The sequence below is a fragment of the Oncorhynchus mykiss genome, chromosome 8 (genome assembly GCF_057628025.1).
Source record: "Oncorhynchus mykiss isolate SJ-2025 chromosome 8, ASM5762802v1, whole genome shotgun sequence".
Classification (NCBI taxonomy): Eukaryota; Metazoa; Chordata; class Actinopteri; order Salmoniformes; family Salmonidae; genus Oncorhynchus; species Oncorhynchus mykiss.
The window spans coordinates 40,319,957-40,341,356 of NC_143029.1; the positions used below are offsets into that span (position 1 = coordinate 40,319,957).

At 40.6% G+C, this 21,400-nt stretch overlaps 1 protein-coding gene across 1 annotated transcript in view; it reads left to right on the plus strand.

The window, feature by feature from the left end:
- usta (uronyl 2-sulfotransferase a) overlaps positions 1-21,400 on the plus strand; it is a 153,078-nt gene that overhangs the window by 14,397 nt on the left and 117,281 nt on the right. The gene's annotated exons all lie outside the window — the stretch shown is intronic.

Below are 21,400 nucleotides of genomic sequence, written 5' to 3' on the forward strand. Positions count from 1 at the left end.
AGCCAGTCAAAGCCTTTCAGTAAAGCAGCAGACCCCTGGCTGTTTCCCAAAGGCTATGACTGATGATGGCACAGCCAGCCAGGTCCCACCCTTTAACCGCATGCCTGTTGTCACCCACCCTCTAATCCACTACCACTGCCATTAAAGCCACCACAACCAGCCGTCGTCAGTGCCCTGGCAACCCTAGACAACAGCACACAGTCTGGGGGCAAAACTCTACCCAGTACCCACACCTCCATATGGGCCTCAACACAGACTGTCTACAAAGAGTTAGTATTAAGAAAATAAGAAAAAAACAACTATAAAACAGGCTACATATTTGATGATTTTGCAGACAAGTGAAACCCACCTAATTTTTTACTTCATAAAACATTTGTTTTATATACTGCTGTTCAGTTCTTTCCAGAATGAGGGAGGTCCAAAGCCTAAATGATGTGGTAAAAAGACTTGAGGGTGCTGTAGGGGAGTTTTCAAATTGCAACACTCAATAAATCAGCATTTTCTTGGGGTTAATGCTGATTGTTGACTTGGACAAAATATTTGACTGCTTCTTCATGTGTTGAGGAAGCAGAGTTTTTTCTGGTGGCCTGTTTTGGACAGTTGGAAAGGGTTGTGCTGAGAGTTTTCAATCTGGCAGTCATGAAATACCACACCTAATACTCTCATCACCCCAAAGAAAACTTTGCCGGCATTCCTTGGCTGAAGAGAGCCACTCTAAACCCGAAGAGTCGAGCTCTCCTTTTCAACTATGGGGAATACACTGCTGAAATGACTTCACATTTTCTAACTTTCAACAATTATGGTAATGTATGTATTCATTCACTGTCAAGTTTGAAAACGGTAGGTTATTTAGAAGAGGCTATGGCTAGGCTATTTAGTCCGTCACACAATTCCACACAGAGTTTTATGAGTTCTGTTCGTCATCGTTCATCAAAACTTAAACAGCAATAACAGTTAACAGCCTGAAGCTTTCCCTTCCTAACACTGAAAGGATAATGCAGTAATGGATCATAATGACCCAGTGTGCTATTACAGCGTTATTACAATGTTATTGCATTGGTCCATGCCATACCCAGCAAGAGCATTAGTAACCTCCAGAGAATGGAGCCATTCATTATTCATTGGGTGTTCTAATTATGCCAATTATTGAATCATGAGGTTGAGTCTCAGCTCCACATGCAGCATAAAACAATGCACTCTGATGATTATGAACAAGGAAAGCAGGCATATACAGCAGTACACAGAAGAAAAACTGAACTTTCTGCAGTCACAGTGAGCTCAGGCTCCTGGTAAAAGAAGTGAAAGATCACCATTGTGAACCATTGAATCACTGTCATAGTCACTCCAGATGTAAGTTATCATTGTCTTCGCTTCTCTTCCTCGTAAAAATTGCCCTTAAGCACAGACCTAGGATCAGCTTACACTCCTCAAACCCCTCTAACCTGACTTAACAATTTTGTGAGAAAAAAACTAAAAACAGACAACAACAAAAAATACATCCTACTCCGTTATTAAGCAGATAAAGTAGTGACGCAGGTCTTCTATGCCAAAAGACTCCATCATTGAAACCAGATCCTAGTCACTGTTTTGCCTAGGGTTGGGTTTTCGAGACAAAGGCTCCCTTGCAAAAGAGTCCTTGATCTCAGTGGGACTCCCTGTTAAAGTAAAGGTAAAATATTGCACATACACTTGGGGTGTGTCTCAACAGTTTAGACACACAGCTTGGCTTCGTTTAACCTGCCAGGTTAATAAATAAATAAGAAAGAAAGAAAGAAAGAAAGAAAGAAAGAAAGAAAGAAAGAAAGAAAGAAAGAAAGAAAGAAAGAAAGAAAAAGAAGCAAAATACTGACACACAATATTAAGTTAAGTCAGTCTAATATGTAATGCCATTGTCAATATGTAATGCCATTCCTCTGGACTGTACACAAGAAGAGCCACATCCCTATTCTACAGGTCAGGATAAGGTTGCTAAGGCTGCTGCTGAAACACAAGAAGAAATGGCCGATGCCAAAAGGCACTGCCTCCTGGAGCTCCGTCGGGCCTCTTGAAAATTGGATTTTTCATCAATCTCATTACTTGGCAACCCTCACACAGAATCCAAACTGGTCGACAACTGGCAACCCTACTGGGCATCCCGAGGTCCTGAATGACAACTGAACCGATCAATGACCAGGCCAATCCATTTCTACAGAAACCTAAAACCTGTGTGACACCTAGGTCTGGTCCAATGGGATGGCACCCTGTAGTTAAAGAGGCTCCAACACTAAATCTGTCAGTATGGGGGAATCAAATATGAATGAGTATAATCAGCATGTTGTTTTTAATATCCTTAGACATGAAGTGTGGAATGGGCCTGCTGGTGTGTGGAGTAGTGGAACGGAGAAGGCCAAGTCAGTGCCAAAAATCACACTTACGTGACCGGCTGGCTCAACAAGGCTTTGCTTGTGTCTATCCACTGCAGCGTTTTCCAAACTAGGGGTCCTGATTTGAAAATGGGTTCGCGAGAGAAACTCTGAAATAAATAAATTGAGCTTGGTTCATAGACCTCCGGTAGTCGCTAGATGCGATTGTATAAACAGAGCAGTTTCTGTAGTCTTCCTACAAATGTGTCTCTATCATTTGAATGGTTTAAGCTACAAAATATTATGACCCCATCACTGAAAGTTAAGACTCTTGTTTCCCTCTACAATGGACACAAGCCGCATAGGACTCATCAGAAAAGAGTGGACAAGACCAGGCACTAAATCAGACTGGCTTTCAATAATGATGTTCATAAAGAATGATTGCCTGATTTTTATTTTTATTTAATTAGGCAAGTCAGTTAAGAACAAATACTTATTTTCAATGATGGCCTAGGAACAGTGGATTAACTGCCTTGTTCAGGGGCAGAACGACAGATTTGTACCTTGTCAGCTGGGGGGTTTGAACTTGCAACCTTCCGGTTACTAGTCCAACGCTCTAACCACTAGGCTACCCTGCCACCCTGATGTTCTTCCAAACTTCCCATTAACATTCTGATGCATTTCAATCACTTCAAACAATACTGTCTTCATATCGAAATAATGTCAAAAGTACTGTCAGACTGATTTGTAATAGACTGTCATAGCCCCAATAAAAAAAGTTAACATTGGCAGTTGACTACAGTGCCTTGCAAAAATATTCATCCCCTTGGTGTTATTCATATTTTGTTGCATTACAACCTGCAATTTAAATGGATTTTATATTTGGATTAACTTTGTAGGGATAGGGGGCAACATTTTCACTTTGGATGAATTGCGTGCCCATAGTGAACCGCCTGTCCCAGATGCTAATATATGCATATTATTATTACTATTGGATAGAAAACACTCTGAAGTTTCTAAAACTGTTTGAATTATGTCTGTGAGTATAACAGAACTCATATGACAGGCAGACTTCCAAACAGGAAGTGGAAATTCTGGGGCTGGTTGATTTTCAACTCATCGCCTATTCACATCCCAGTAAGATATGGATCTGTTCGCACTTCCTACGCCTTCCACTAGATGTCAACAGTCAGTAGAACGTGGAATGAAGCCTCTAGTGTGATGTGGGGCCGGATGACAGCTATTTGAGTCAGTGGTCTGGCAGAATGCCAGTTCCTGGTCAGGCGCATTTCTCATGATATCGCCATGCGTTCCATTACTCTGTAGACAAAAACGAATGCTCCGGTTGGAACATTATTGGATATATATGATAACAACATCCTAAAGATTTATTCTCTACTTATTTTGACCAGTTTATTCGACCTGGAATATAACTTTTTGAAGTTTTCGTCCGAGTTCGCCTGGACTGGCGCCAGCATTTGGACATATGAACTAAATGTGCTAGCAAAAGTAGCTAATTGGACACTAGTAATGGACATTATCGAGCAAAACAACGATTTATTGCGGAACTAGAATTCCTGGCACTGCATTCTGATGAAAGATCAAAAGGTATGGGAATATTTATGATGTAATGTCGTATTTCTGTTGACTCCAACATGGCGGAGAAATGTTGTGTACTTTTGAGTGCCATCTCAGATTATTGCATGGTATGCTTTTTCCATAAAGTAAAAAAAAAACTGACACAGCAGTTGCATTAAGAACAAGTGTATCTTTAATCATATGTAAAACATGTATCTTTCATCAAAGTTTATATGTTATATGACGTGGCTCTGTAATTACTCCAGATATTTTGGAGGCATTTCTGAACGTGGAGCCAATGTAAACCGAGATTTGTGGCAATAAATATGCACATTATCGACCAAAACATAAATGTATTGTGTAACATGATGTCCTATGAGTGTCATCTGATGAAGATTATCAAAGGTTAGTGATTCATTTTACAGTGCCTTGCGAAAGTATTCGGCCCCCTTGAACTTTGCGACCTTTTGCCACATTTCAGGATTCAAACATAAAGATATAAAACTGTATTTTTTTGTGAAGAATCAACAACAAGTGGGACACAATCATGAAGTGGAACGACATTTATTGGATATTTCAAACTTTTTTAACAAATCAAAAACTGACAAATTGGGCGTGCAAAATTATTCAGCCCCTTTACTTTCAGTGCAGCAAACTCTCTCCAGAAGTTCAGTGAGGATCTCTGAATGATCCAATGTTGACCTAAATGACTAATGATGATAAATACAATCCACCTGTGTGTAATCAAGTCTCCGTATAAATGCACCTGCACTGTGATAGTCTCAGAGGTCCGTTAAAAGCGCAGAGAGCATCATGAAGAAAAAGGAACACACCAGGCAGGTCCGAGATACTGTTGTGAAGAAGTTTAAAGCCGGATTTGGATACAAAAAGATTTCCCAAGCTTTAAACATCCCAAGGAGCACTGTGCAAGCGATAATATTGAAATGGAAGGAGTATCAGACCACTGCAAATCTACCAAGACCTGGCCGTCCCTCTAAACTTTCAGCTCATACAAGGAGAAGACTGATCAGAGATGCAGCCAAGAGGCCCATGATCACTCTGGATGAACTGCAGAGATCTACAGCTGAGGTGGGAGACTCTGTCCATAGGACAACAATCAGTCGTATATTGCACCAATCTGGCCTTTATGGAAGAGTGGCAAGAAGAAAGCCATTTCTTAAAGATATCCATAAAAAGTGTTGTTTAAAGTTTGCCACAAGCCACCTGGGAGACACACCAAACATGTGGAAGAAGGTGCTCTGGTCAGATGAAACCAAAATTGATCTTTTTGGCAACAATGCAAAACGTTATGTTTGGCGTAAAAGCAACACAGCTGAACACACCATCCCCACTGTCAAACATGGTGGTGGCAGCATCATGGTTTGGGCCTGCTTTTCTTCAGCAGGGACAGGGAAGATGGTTAAAATTGATGGGAAGATGGGTGGAGCCAAATACAGGACCATTCTGGAAGAAAACCTGATGGAGTCTGCAAAAGACCTGAGACTGGGACGGAGATTTGTCTTCCAACAAGACAATGATCCAAAACATAAAGCAAAATCTACAATGGAATGGTTCAAAAATAAACATATCCAGGTGTTAGAATGGCCAAGTCAAAGTCCAGACCTGAATCTAATCGAGAATCTGTGGAAAGAACTGAAAACTGCTGTTCACAAATGCTCTCCATCCAACCTCACTGAGCTCGAGCTGTTTTGCAAGGAGGAATGGGAAAAAACCTGTCCTAGACAGGTTAAATTAATGGACATACATAAAATAGTCCAAATTGATGAAGTGAAATCAAAAAATAACTTGTTTAAAAAATAAAAACATAAACGTAAAAGTGGTGCGTGCATATGTATTCACCCACTTTGCTATGAAGTCACTAAATAAGATCTAGTGCAACCAATTACCTTCAGAGGTCACATAATTAGTTAAATAAAGTTCCCCATGTGTGCAATCTAAGTGTTACATGATCTGTCACATGACCTCAGTTTTTATATACACCTGTTCTGAAAGAGCCCAGAGTCTGCAACACTACTAAGCAAGTTGCACCATCAAGCAAGCAGAAACATGTCAGGGACAAGGGTCAGGTCAGGTCAGGGACAAAGTTGTGGAGAAGTACAGATCAGGGTTGGCTTATAAAAAAACATCAGAAACTGTGAACATCCCACAGAGCACCATTAAATGCATTATTAAAAAATGGAAAGAATATGGCACCACAACAAACCTGCCAAGAGAGGGCCACCCACCAAAACTCATCGACCAGGCAAGGAGGGCATTAATCAGAGGCAACAAAGAGACCAAAGATAACCCTGAAGGAGCTGCAAAGCTCCACAGAGGAGATTGGAGTATCTGTCCATAGGACCACTTTAAGCTGTACACACCACAGAGCTGGGCTTTACGGAAGAGTGGCCAGAAAAAAAGCCATTGCTTATAGAAAGAAACAAGCAAACACATTTGGTGTTTGCCAAAAGGCATGTGGGAGACTGCACCAACATATGGAAGAAAGTACTCTGGTCAGATGAGACTAAAATGTAGCTTTTTGGCAATCAAGGAAAACGTTATGTCTTGCGCAAACCTAACACTTTCTCATCACCCCGAGAACACCATCCCACAGTGAAGCATGGTGGTGGCAACATCATGCTGGGGGATGTTTTTCATCGGCAGGGACTGGGAAACTGGTCAGAATTAAAGAAATGATGGATGGCTAAGGGAAATTCTTGAGGGAAACCAGAGATTTGAGACTGGGACGGAGGTTCACCTTCCAGCAGGACAATGACCCTAAGTATACTGCTAAAGCAACACTCCAGTGGTTTAAGGGGAAACATGTAAATATCTTGGAATAGTCAAAGTGAAGACCTCAATCCAATCAATCCAAGTGAAGACCATACCACCAGCAGAACCCATCCAATTTGAAGGAGCTGGAGCAGTTTTGCATTGTAAATGGGCAAAAATCCCATTGGCTAGATGCGCCAAGCTTATATAGACATACCTCAAGAGACTTATAGCTGTAATAAAAATATTTTGCGTCTTCAAAATAGTAGGCATGTTGTGTAAATCAAATGATACAAACCCCCCCAAAACTCTATTTTAATTCCAGGTTGTAAGGCAACAAAATAGGAAAAATACCAAGGGGGGTGAATACTTTTGCAAGCCACTGTCTTTTACACGGTGGGGTCACATTTTTCCATATCAAAATTAGTTTGAGAACTCCTGGTCTACTGTGTGCTTGTGTGTGTAGCTGTCCCTGACAGTGAGAATGTGTCTGTGCCCCCATTGCTGAGAGTGGGCATGTAACGATTGTGCTAATGTGTGTGAGTGTGTATATGTGTGTTGGTCAAGCTTATAGTCAACGTCAGAATCAGTTGGTGGTAGCCTACAACATACAACATGTGTAAGTGTGTGTGCGTTCAAAACAGATTACATCAGTGTAATCAGCAAAGTGTGACGGTCATGTGTGTGTGTGTGTGTGTTGATACTCAGCCCTGTGTGACGGTCATGCAGGGTCTACTCTAGTGTGTCATGTTTTTATTAACTGTGTTCAATTAGACGTGTTCGTGTGTTAGTGTGTGTCCTCGGTCACAGTGGGAATCCTCACACACTCTCTTCTTCTTACTCTTTTTTTCTCTCCCTTCTTTCTCTTTTTACTGGTGTTCCCGTCACAGTTGAGTGGCATTGCTGCTATTTTACTGGGTGTTTATCCTAAATGGTTGGCAGCCAAACTAAAGACTACTGATTTGACATGAAATTGACTAAGTGAGAGAGAGCAAAAGTAGGCAATTTGGATAAAGAGTGAGTGGATTCCAAACCAAAATGTTCTCATTCTCCTCCGCCATTGCTGACTTGTTCTGGTGGCTCGGAGAGGCCTGGGTCAGGAAGAAGGAGAAGGAGACCCCTCTGTATGTTCCTATAAACAACAGTCTATTTAATCACGAACATCGCCTATACAGTATGTCTGGACCATACTGAACAGGAGGTGTTAGGGTTTGTGTGTATATATATATATATATATATGTGTGTGTGTGTATTGGGTTAAGAGCACTGCTCACTGAGACAGTGTAAGCTCACCCAACTCTTATGATTAAGGCATTTCAAAATATAACATACACACCCTCCGCTGGCCTCTGGGGTAGGGTCCACACACACACACACACACACACACACACACACTCGGGTCAAAGTGTAACTTGGTCAAAAAAAGCTTTTGCTTTCACCTAATTTAAACATTCTGTCATGAATATCACATGTTCAACTTCGTAAAAATACAATTCCCATCTCAAGATGTTAAATAAAAAAAAATACTAGAGTAACTGCCTATAAAGTGCCAAATAAAGTAACAGGGTTGAACATTTCATCTTAATTGTTCGTTCGTAAATTCCCTCTGGAACTCTACTCTGATTTCGGAGCACTCTGGTTTGAGAGTGCCAGACCACAGAATAGTTGAGGAACTTACAAATGCCCTAAACTCGGTTGTTATGACAGGTGTAAGTAAACATCGACTAAGAACGGAATAAAATTGTTGCCAGTAACACAGTTAAAGTTACTAACCCACTTGATTACCTGCTAGGGTGAGAAAAATGTTCAGAATGAGGTGTTCTCTCATTTGTGACTCAAAGTAGCTAGCAAGCTGGGGGCACTCAACATGTACTGCACTAACACAAATTACTGATGATTGGCTGAAATAAATTGATAATAAGAAGATTGTGGGAGCTATACTGTTAGATTTCAGTGCAGCCTTTGACATTATTGACCATAACCTGTTGTTGAGAAAACCTAGTTGATATGGCTTTCAGCCATATCATTGATTCAGAATTATCGATCTAATAGAACTCAAAAGGTTTTCTTTTCTTTAATGGAAGATTATCTAATGTCAAACATGTAAAGTATGCTGTACTGCAGGGAAGCTCTCTAGGCCCTCTACTCTTTTCTATTTTTACCAATGACCTGCCACTGGCATTAAAAAAAGCATTTGTGTTCATGTATGCTGATGATTCAAACATATACATATCAGCAACCACAGATAAGGAAGTCACTGAAACCCTTTAAAACTTGTTAAAGATAGGGCTGACTAATGCCCCCTTTGGAGGAATTGCGTGCCCATAGTAAACAGAAAAAAAATCTGTAAAGAATTTATAATATATGCATATAATAATTATTATTGAATAGAAAACACTCTAAAGCTTCTAAAACCGTTCAAATTATGTCTGTATGTAAAGCAGAACTCTCAGGGCAGCCATTCTCCCAAACTCTCTCTTGTCATCATGAAAGTTGGGCCAACTTTGACGTCATCGCCCACACCCTTCCCAACCAGCTACAGATCTGGGAACAGTTTCTATCTGTTCAGCGCGGTGTCTCCTTTCAGTGGGGCCTGTCTTTGTGAGAATCGAGCGCTCCCTCGACTTTTGGCGGGCTGAAACCTTCGGGTCGCGCGAAAATACATGTACTTTCATGCGCGCGTCGGGTCCGGCTCTCTCTTTGTTCCAGGACTGACCAAACGATGTCGGGTTGTCTGTTCGAGCCAAGGATTGTTTTGCACGTTTAGAATATGCTAAAGCTTGATTCTGCACTTAGTTTGACCAGTTTAGTCGACATATAATATGTAATTTTGAAGTTTTGATGCGCGTCCACTAGAATTTTGGCTGCGTTTCAACCGGAATTTGTCGCGTTTGATAACCTAAAGACACAGACTTGAAAACCAAACGCATTTTTTGGTAAGTATAACTCCTTCCACGTCTTCTGATCGAAGAACATCAAAGGTAAGGGAATATTTCAGTGGTTATTTTGGGTTTCTGTGGACTCCAAGATAGAGGAGACATAATGCTAATTTCTGAGCGCCGTCTCATATTATAGCCTAGTGAACGAATTCTGTAACGTTAAAAATAAATGTAACACAGCAGTTGCATTAAGAAGAAGTGTATCTTTCTATCTATATGTAGAACATGTATATTTAGTCAAAGTTTATGATGTGTATTGCTTGTTATCTGACGTTATCTGCCGGAGCTATCGTAATTTCTCCGAACATCCGAGTAGCATTTTGTGAACATGGCGTCATTGTAAACAGAGATTTATGGATATAAATAGCATATTATTGAAAAAAAATTAAATGTACTGTTTAACATGTCCTATTACTGTCATCTGATGAAGATTTTCAAAAGGTTAGTGAATTATATTTATTTTAATCCTGCGTTTGTTGATAGCATGTTTTGGCTATTCAAATGAGCTGCGTCTTTGGTGGTGGTTTGACATAAATATGTGCTATGTTTTCGCCATAAAACATTTTAGAAATCTGACTTGCTGGCTAGATGAACAAGGTGTGTATCTTTCATTTGAGCTATTGGACTTGTTAATGTGTGGAGGTTAAATATTTCTAAGAATATTTTTACATTCCGTGCGCCACCGTTCAAGCAGAACGTGGGAGGGGTTGTTCCCAAAAGGGAACCCTACCCGTCAACAGGCAAAGAGTTGCAGTCTGTTTTGGAATGGATGGCCAGTGATAAACTAATAGCATTGTATTTGGTACAAATCCTTCCCTAAATTCTACAACTCAGCTAAATCTGGTAATAAACGGTGCGGCTATTGAACAAGTTGAGGAGACTACATTTCTTGGTGTTACGTTAACTTCACTAGGGTACGGGGCACTATTTTCACTTCCGGATTAAATGCGTGCCCAAAGTAAACTGCCTGCTACTCAAGCCCAGAAGCTAGGATATGCATATAATTGGTAGATTTGGAAGGAAAACACTCTAAAATAATGTCTGTGAGTATAACATAACTTATTTGGCACTCGAAACCCCGAGGACAAACAATCCAGGTTATTTTATTTAGTTCACTGTGTTTTCAATTGATTTTCTATGGGAACCTAGATTTATGTGGCACTTGGTTGAAGTTCCTATTGCTTCCACTAGATGTCAACAGTCTTTAGAAATTGGTTGATGTTTTTCTTTAGAGAAATTAAGAAGTATGGCTATTCAGAACGAGGGTCCAGCCTAGCGTACTCCTTTGTTTGGGGCGCGTGACCTGAAGCTCGCTCCACTTTCATTTTATCAGCTATTGAACACGGTATAGTCCGTCTTAAATTGTATTGATTATTTAAGTTTTAAAATACCTAAAGATGGATTAGGAAAGTTGTTTGAAATGTTTTGACCAAGATTACAGGTAACTTATTAGATAAATGGAATTCATATTGGGCGAATTGGAACCGTTTTTTACTGAATTAAACATGCCAAATAAATTGACATTTTGGAGATATAACAACGGAATTTATCGAACAAAAGGACCATTTGTGATGTTTATGAGACATTTTGGAGTGCCAACAGTAGAAGATCTTCAAAGGTAAGGCATGAATTATATAGTTATTTCTGAGTTTTGTTTCGCGCCTTGCGGGTTGAATTATGATTGTCATGTGTTTGTTTGATGGGGTGCTGTCCTCAGATAATAGCGTGGTTTTCTTTCGCCGTAAAGCCTTTTTGAAATCTGACACTGTGGCTGGATTAACAAGAAGTCAAGCTTTAATTTGGTGTATTGCACTTGTGATTGTATGAAAATGTAAAAAAATAATAATAATAATTTGAATTTCGTGCTCTGCAATTTCACAGGATGTTGTCGAAACGTTCCGCTAGCGGAACCCCCAGCCGTAACGGGATAACCTCTTCGTGTTAGGGGGCAGTATTTTCATTTTTGAAAAAAAAAACGTTCCCGTTTTAAACGGGATATTTTGTCAGGAAAAGATGCTAGAATATGCATATAATTGATGGCTTTGGATAGAAAACACTCTAACGTTTCCAAAACTGTGAAGATATTGTCTGTGAGTATAACAGAACTGATGTTGCAGGCGAATGCCTGAGAAACATCCAATCCGGAAGTGCCCCAGGTTTTGAAAGCGCTGCGTTCCAATGACTCCCTATTCAGCTGTGAATGTACCATCAACGAGCTTACGCCTTCTACGTATTCCCCAAGGTGTCTACAGCATTGTGACGTAGTTTTACGCATTTCTGTTGAAGAATAGCCATAGGCGGCCACATTGCGTAAGTGGTCACATGGTGGCTCCGAGAGAGATTCTTGCGTAAAATACAGAGGTAGCCATTATTCCAATCGGTTCTAGTGAAAAACGAATTGTCCCAACGGATATATTTTCGAATAGATATTAGAAAAACACCTTGAGGATGGATTCTAAACAACGTTTGCCATGTTTCTGTCGATATTATGGAGCTAATTTGGAATATTATTCGGCGTTGTGGTGAACGCAATTTCGGGCGATTTCTCAGCCAAACGTGAAGAACAAACGGAGCTATTTCGCCTACAAAAATAATATTTTGCGAAAAAATGAACTTTGGCTGTCTACCTGGGAGTCTCGTGAGTGAAAACATCCGAAGTTCATCAAAGGTAAACGATTTAATTTGATTGCTTTTCTGATTTCCGTGACAAGGTTGCCTGCTGCTAGCAAGGCTAGCAAGGCTATGCTAGGCTATGATAAACTTACACACATGCTTGTCTAGCGTTGGCTGTAAAGCATATTTTGAAAATCTGAGATGACAGGGTGATTAACAAAAGGCTAAGCTGTGTTCCAATATATTTCACTTGTGATTTTCATGAATAGGAAGAATTTCTAGGAAGATTTATGTCCGTTGCGTTATGCTAATTCGTGTCAGATGATGACAACGGTCCCGTTCACGGGATGGGGTGTCACTACTGGTTTTAATATGGTCAAATCTGGAAACTATCATTTCGAAAACAAAACGTTTTTTCTGTCAGTGAAATACGGAACTGATCCGTATTTTATCGAATGGGTGGCAAACCGAAGTCTAAATATTAAGTCATTGTTTTACAAGTCACAAGTAAGTCTCAAGTCTTAGCACCTAAGTCCCAAGTCAAGTTCCAAGTCAAGACAGGCAAGTCTCAAGTCCTAAACTTTGAGTTTCGAGTCCTAAACAAGTCATAATGTGCTCTTCACCAAATGTAATACCATTTCATATTTTTAACAAGAGTAATAGTATATTACATTTACGCAAATCATGAATGCTCTAAAAAATATCTATATATTTATTACTTTCCAAATAAACTTTATATTTCCATGGAAATACATGGGTAGCCATGAGAAAGACACCCCCCCAATAGTGATCGACTACCAAGGATCGCTATGGGGAGCAATCGGGGGATGTAGGCTTGTACACAATCGCCCAACCTTACACACACACACACAAACACACACACACACACTCTCTCTGTGTGGTTACAGTAGGCTAACGTATGTCAATGGTTTTAGGAACAGCAGTAACATCAGGCAGGATTTTGGCTACCAACTGCCTAGCCAGTTGTGCCTCAATCTTGGGTGCAATGATCACGTTCCCGCTCTGACTGACTGTGTGGAGGCTCATTTATTTATCGTTGCCTTAGCCAACATGATACACCAGTAAAGTAATAAAATATATAGCTGTCGGCTATATTAGCCATGACTTACCATTCTTTGTGCAGCTTAAAATGTCAAACCAATTTGGAAATTGTTGCGCCTCCGTCTATAATTTTCTTCCCGCATGTTTTGCAAGTTGCAATCCATTTTTTGTTGATACAGCGTTGTCTTTATATCCAAAAATAATACATTTGGGTATCATCTTTCCAAGGGCTCCATCTGAATTCACCTGCCGACGTTCCTCTGCACTGCCTGACACAACTTTTTCTCAGCTGGCACAATTTGATTGGCTGCTGTCCGATTCAAACTGTAATCCGTTTAAATGAAGAGTTGATGTGCTGCACACTTTTTTAATAGCATCATTTTTAATATTTGGGCTTGGGGAGTGTGTCAAGTCAGGTCAGAGTCGTAAGGCTCAAGTCCAAGTCAAGTCAAGTCATGAGTCATTGGTGTCAAAGTCGAGTTGCAAGTCATCATATTTGTGACTAGAGTCTGATTCGAGTCCAGGTCATGTGACTCGAGTCCACACCTCTGAATATTACTGTTACATTGCACAACCTTCAATATTATGTCATAATTATGTAAAATTCTGGCAAATTAATTTGTTAGGAATAAATGGCCTTTCAACGAGCCAGGCGGCCCAAACTGCTGCATATACCCTGACTCTGCTTGCACTGAACGCAAGTGACACAATTTCCCTAGTTAATATTGCCTGCTAACATTCATTTCTTTTAACTACATATATGCAGGTTTAAAAAATATACTTGTGAATGGATGTTTATGGTTAGGTACATTATTGCAACGATTGTGCCTTTTTAACGAATGTGCTTTTGTTAAATCAAGTTGAAGTAGGCTGTGATTTGACGATAAATTAACAGGCACCACATTGATTATATGCAACGCAGAACAAGCTAGTTAATCTAGTAATAACATCAAACGTGTGATTATGTGAAGATTGATTGTTTTTTATAAGATAAGTTTAATGCTAGCTAGCAAGTTACCTTGGCTCCTTGCAGCAACACGGTCCTTTTGATCCTGCACTCACGTAAACAGGTGGTCAGCCTGCCACGCAGTCTCCTCGTGGATTACAATGTAGTCGGCCATAATTGGCGTCCAAAAAGGCTGATTACGGATTGTTAGGAAAACTTCAAATCGCCCCTAACTGATTGGCCATGCCGATTAATCGGTCGACCTCTAGTCTCTAGTCCTCAGAAGCATTGGTAACTTAAAATTGCAATATGTAACTTTTTGGGAGACCTGACAAAATGTATATAGAAATGTGAGTTATTGGTCTGTCATTCTCATCGAAAGCAAGTCTAAGATGTGGTAGATCTGTTCTATGGGTGCTATTTCTATGCTTATCATTCTTAAGTTTCGTTTTTGGGTCTTTTATTTTTGGTTTTTGTACACAAGCTTCAAAACAGCTGAAAATACAATATTTGGGGTTATGGAAAATATATTTTACAGTTTAGATGGTACAATGATTCTCCACACTATATTTGCTTGTTTTGTCTGAAATTAGGTGAACTATTAAAATTTTAGCAACCAGGAAATGGCGGAGCGATTTCTGCATTGTGCGTCTTTAATAAGTGATTGGTAGTTAATAAATGTTGTGTTAAGTGAGAGCATCACCGCTGTACCTTGTTATAGGTTCTCTGCCTATCTTTTTGCCATGGCACGGTAACCACAAGCCTGTCTGCTACACTAATTTAATGCCCATGAAAAAAATATAGAGGTCTAAAATAGCAACCTTAAATATACAGTAGGGCAGATAGAATAGCGTTGCCCAGCCCATGTTGTTAAACCGCTAGTTGCTAGTTTGGGGAAATGTAACACTGGGCACTTTTAAGTTTTATTTAGCTTACCCAATCCCCTCTCTGGTTCTCTTTGTGAGAGGAGAGCCAACCAAGTTGTTTTCCAGTATTCTATGGACATCAGCTGGGAGACTTGTCTTGTCCAAATATTTCTATTCATTCATTTGTCACAGAGGTTTTTTGTGAATGAAGAAAACTGAAATGATACTGTTGCCTACATAGTATGGCCAGTTCTGAGGAATGTGGTAATATCCTAACATGTGTGAAATCTTATTTGTGCTTGACATCAAGGCTATATCATTACATTGCCAGTTGTCGTGACTTTGAAAGCATTGAGGGTATTTTAAAGAAAGTCTTTAAGGCTTCTCTCCTCTGTTGGTGTTCCAAGTGTTTGAAGATGAAACTCAGGACCATTGCGCATTTGGTGTGTGTGTGTGTATGCGCTTGTGCCCCTCCAGGAATAATCACTCCCTAATGAAGCGTGACTCTCTGCTGAGATTAAGGAAATGTTTTTACATGAACTCAGGAATGTTAAGAAAATGGAAAAAGTCTGGACAGTTTACCATTTCCCCATCCCCCTCTCTCTCTAAAGTAATACACTGCTCTACTGAAACAGCCACCTGTTCACCAGTTCAGATGGACTTGACCATTCCATTTCCCCATCCCTCTCTCTCTCTAAAGTAATACACTGCTCTACTGAAACAGCCACCTGTTCACCAGTTCAGATGGACTTGACCATTCCATTTCCCCATCCCCCTCTCTCTCTAAAGTAATACACTGCTCTACTGAAACAGCCACCTGTTCAGATGGACTTGACTATTCTTTTCAGGCTCTGTGTTATTCTGTGTAAATGGTGTACAGGTATTACTTGGTTGCAGGCTACACTAGTATCATTGTCTCTGTAGATGCTCAAGCTCAGCATTTCAGTGTGTTGTAGCGTTCTAGCTCAAAGGGTGCTTGCTGAGCTTCTGGTTGCTAAGGTTCTGGTTGTATTCTGTGTTACAGCAGCAGACCAGTTTTGTGGCCACTGGCTTTGCCCTGTGTTTAGTCTGAGTGATGTTCACTGTGTGTGTACGTGTACCACTGGAGTGACGCTTGGTGGTGTGGAGGCGACTGCTTGTCCACTTGCTTTTCTCTCTCTCTTTCTGTCTCTCACTCGCACACTCTCTTTCTTTCTCTCTGTACTGTCTTACCACTGTGTGATGAACATGCCCCTCTTGCTCCACTGGGCTGTTGGTATGACACCTTCTCTAGGCTGCTAGCAGACAAATACACCAGGTTCTCACTCTCTGTTCTTTCCGTTTCCCTGCAGACCTTACCCAGTCTCTATTGTCAAATCAAGCAATGACATTTGATATAACATGATTTTTAATGACTACATCTCTAAACACTTCTGCGTTACTGTCCAAACACACACACTATGACCCATCCCACCTTATTCATCCTACAGCAGAGGAGATTTTTATTTAAAAAATGAAACACTGCAAGGTTTTTTTGTTGTAGAGTAGCTCAAGTCAGACTGCTGCCTGCCAGCCTAAATAACGAGGAACGTAGAGAAACATCCAATAAAACTGTCAGGCAGCCCACCTTCAAACACAACTGCCCTTTAGTTCTGCCTGTCAATCATGTAAAAACTTGATTATTTTACGTCTGTCACCTCAACTCTGATCTTCATATGAGGAGACTAAATAAAATTGAGGCTTACCACCATAGTAACACAAATGCTACGTTGACATACGGTTGCGAACTAATGATCAAACTGCCTTGCCGTAGTGTAGCAGAATTGTAACCAATTACTACGGAAAAACAATTTAAATTACAGTAGCAGGTTGACAGTAACTGCGGTAGGTTCTCAGGAGGGGGAAAACTCTGAGGTAGTTCTGTTGAAATGTGGTCCTTCTCTGTGGAAAGCAAACTTCATCATCCGAAACTCTCACCTCAGTCTGAAAATGTGCTCACGGCACAGGTGAGGTTGTTAACACTGGCGCACAAATCAAGTCAAGTCAAATTGTATTTGTCACATGCGCCGAATACAACGGGTGTAGACCTTACTTCGAAATGCTTACTTACAACCCCTTAACCAACAATGCAGTTTTAAGAAATATACGTTTTAAGTTTAAAAAAAATGGATAAGTAAAAAATTATAAATAAAAGTAACAAATAATTAAAGAGCAGCAGTAAAATAACAATAGCGAGGCGATATACAGAGGGTACCGGTACAGAGTCACTGTGCGGGGGCACCGGTTAGTTGAGGTAATTGAGGTAATATACAGGGCAATTCCACGATAATAGAATGATACAGAGACTCAGATTGTTCTATGTAAATGTATGCCAAACAAAAATCATTGATTATAAAAGTTAAACTATACAACTCCATGCACTACTACTTTTAACAATTTCCCCATAACATTTTACAAAAATAGATTTCGCATCATGTGTTCCTGATCTGTACTATACAGAAATGCATAATTCTGAATCTCATTCTCTTTGTGGTGGTGTATCCTGAATCCTGAATCCTGAAGGTACTCAAAGGTAGACAAATGGTACATCCTCCTTTTGCATTTTTGGGTATTATTCTAGACACTGTCTATTATTCTAATAAGCTACGCCCCCAGACAAGGCCAAATGTGGTTAGTCCTGACCAAATCTGTACCAATCATATACATCTATATTTCACAACTTTGGACAGCACAGTACAGCACCATAGAGTACAATAGAGTATAGTTCAGTACAGTAAATTATACTACACTCTATTATAGCATGCTCAACTGTACTGCTCGCTTCAAGGCAAGCAACACTGAAGTGTGCATGAGAGCACCAGCTGTTCCAGACGACTGTGTAATCACGCTCTCCGTATCCGATGTGAGCAAGACCTATAAACAGGTGGTTCACATTCACCATGCCGCAGGGCCAGACGGGTTACCAGAACGTGTACTCCGAGCATACGAGGACCAACAGGCAAGTGTCTTCACTGACATTATCAACCTCTCCCTAACTGAGTCTGTAATACCTACATTTTTCAATCAGACCACCATAGTCCCTGTGCCCAAGAAAGCAAAGGTAACCTGCCTAAATGACTACCACCCCGTAGCACTCACGTCAGTGACTCACATCAACAACATCATCCCGGAAACCCTAGACCCACTCAAATTCGCATACCACCCCAACAGATCTACAGATGTCTCAATCTCAATCACACTCCACACTGCCCTTTCCCACCTGGACGAAAGGAACACCTATGTGAGAATGCTGTTCATTAACTATAGCTCAGCGTTAGTGCCCACAAAGCTCATTACTAAGCTAAGGACCCTGGGACTAAACACCTCCCACTGCAACAGAATCCTGGACTTCCTGTCGGGCCACCCCTAGGTGGTAAGGATCGGCAACAACACACCTGCCACGCTGATCTTCAACAACAGGACCCCTCAGGGGTGTGTGCTTAGTCCCCTCCTGTAGTCCCTGTTCACCCTCAACTGCATGGCCAAGCACGACTCCAATACCATCATTAAGTTTGCTGACGACACAAGTACTGATCACTGACAACAATGAGACAGCCTATAGGCGAGGTCAGAGACCTGGCAGTGTGGGGCCAGGAAAACCACTTTTCCCTCAATGTGAGCAAGACAAAGGAGCTGATCGTGGACTACAGGAAAAGGAAGGCCGAACAGGCCCCCATTAACATCGACGGGGCTGTAGTGGAGTGGATCGAGAGTTTCAAGAACAAACTATCATGGTCCAAACACCAAGACAGTCGTAAAGAGGACACGACAACAATGGGTCCACAGATCATCAAAAAGTTATATAGCTGCACCATCGAGAGCATCCTGATCGGTTGCATCACATCCTGGTATGGCAACTGCTCGGCACCCGACCTTAAGGCGCTACAGAGGGTAGTGCGTAAGTCCCATTACGTCACTGGGGCTAAGCTTCCTACCATCCAGGACCTCTATACTAGGCTGTGTCAGAGGAAGACTGTACATTGACTCGGTACCCCCTCATTATTCTTATTTTACTGTTGCTTTTTATTTATTTTTTTACTTTAGTTTATTTAGTAAATATTTTCTTAACCAACAATGCAGTTCAAGAAATAGAGATAAGGGCTTGTAAGTAAGCATTTCACGGTAAGGTCTACCTACACCTGTTGTATTCGACGTGACAAATATAATTTTATTTGATTTTTCTACTGTACAGTACTTACTTGGGCTGCAAATTACTCATGAAATGTATGAGCTCCATCCCTGTATGGCTGACCGGGCCAGGGTGCAAAGAGTAATCAAATGCTAGCATGCCAACCACTGGAGGAGGAGGACAGTGAGAGCAGCAGAATGATGGAATTCGGCACACAATTGCAGTAGGAGATCCTTCCTCAGCTGAGATGCTTAAGGTATTAAAATATTGATACATTCATGATCCATTCGCAACACTCATTGGAGAAAAATGTTAGGGGGAGGGACCTTGTACAGTTGAAGTCGGACGATTACATACCCTTAGGTTGGAGTCATTAAAACTCGTTTTTCAACCACTCCACAAATTTCTTGTTAACAAACTATAGTTTTGGCAAATCGGTTAGGACATCTACTTTATGCATGACACAAGTAATTTTTCCAACAATTGTTTACAGACAGACTATTTCACTTATAATTCACTTATCACAATTCCAGTGGGTCAGACGTTTACATACACTAAGAGACTGTGCCTTTAAACAGCTTGGAAAATTCCAGAAAATTATGTCATGGCTTTAGAAGCTTCTGATTGGCTAATTTACATAATTTGAATCAATTGGAGGTGTATCTGTGGATGTATTTCAAGGCCTACCTTCAAACTCAGTGCCTCTTTGCTTGACATCATGGGAAAATCAAAAGAAATCAGGCAAGACCTCAGCAAAAAAATTGTAGACCTCCACAAGTCTGGTTCATCCTTGGGAGCAATTTCCAAACACCTGAAGGTACCACGTTCATCTGTACAATGAATGTTACGCAAGTATAAACACCATGGGACCACAGCCATCATACCGCTCAGGAAGGAGATGCGTTCTGTCTCCTAGAGATGAACGTACTTTGGTGCGAAAAGTGCAAATCAATCCCTGAAAAACAGCAAAGGACTTTGTGAAGATGCTGGAGGAAACAGGTACAAAAGTATCTATATCCACAGTAAAATGAGTCCTATATCAACATAACCTGAATGGCCACTCAGCAAGGAAGAAGCCACTGTTCCAAAACCGAAATAAAAAAAAGCCATACTACGGTTTGCAACTGCACATGGGGACAAAGATTGTACTTTTTGGAGAAATGTCCTCTGGTCTGATGAAACAAAAATATAACTTTTTGGCCATAATGACCATCATTATGTTTGGAGAAAAAAGGGGGAGGCTTGCAAGCTGAAGAACACCATCCCAACCATGAAGCACGGGGGTGGCAGCATCATGCTGTGGGGGTAATGTGGATATATTTAAACAACATCTCAAGACATCAGTTTGGAAGTTAAAGCTTGGTCGCAAATGCATCTTCCAAATGGACAATGACCCAAAGCCTACTTCCAAAGTTGTGGCAAAATGGCTTAAGGACAACAAAGTCAAGGTGTTGGAGTGGCCATCACAAAGCCCTGACCTCATCCCTATAAAACATTTGTGGGCACAACTGAAAAACCGTGTGCAAGCAAGGAGGCCTACAAACCTGACTCAGTTACTCCAGCTCTGTCAGGAGGAATGGACCAAAATTCAGCCAACTTATTGTGGGAAGTTTGTGGAAGGCTACACGCAACGTTTAACCCAAGTTAAACAATTTAAAGGCAATGCTACCAAATAGTAATTGAGTGTATGTAAACTTCTGACCGACTGAGAATGTGATGAAAGAAATAAAAGCTGAAATAAATCATTCTCTCTACTATTATTCTGACATTTCACATTCTTAGGATCACCACTTTATTTTAACTGACCTAAGACAGGGAATTTTTACAAGGATTAAATTGTTAAATATTGTTAAATATATTCGGCTAAGGTGTTTGTAAACTTCCGACTTCAACTGTACCTTCTATTCTAATACAGTTGTGATATTGTACAGGTGAGCAGATAGGATTTGAGTAATCAAGGAAAGACAAAGTGAGACAACTCCCTAGTAGCCATCTTGTGGTTATGTCTCTCGCCCTGAGAACTAAAGTACTGTTATCCTAGCCCAAACAAGATGTAGAATAATGGACACTGCTTTGTGGGTATGATGAGCTGTTGAAAACCAGGGTTGTATTCTTTTTAGTCATTTTTAATTTTA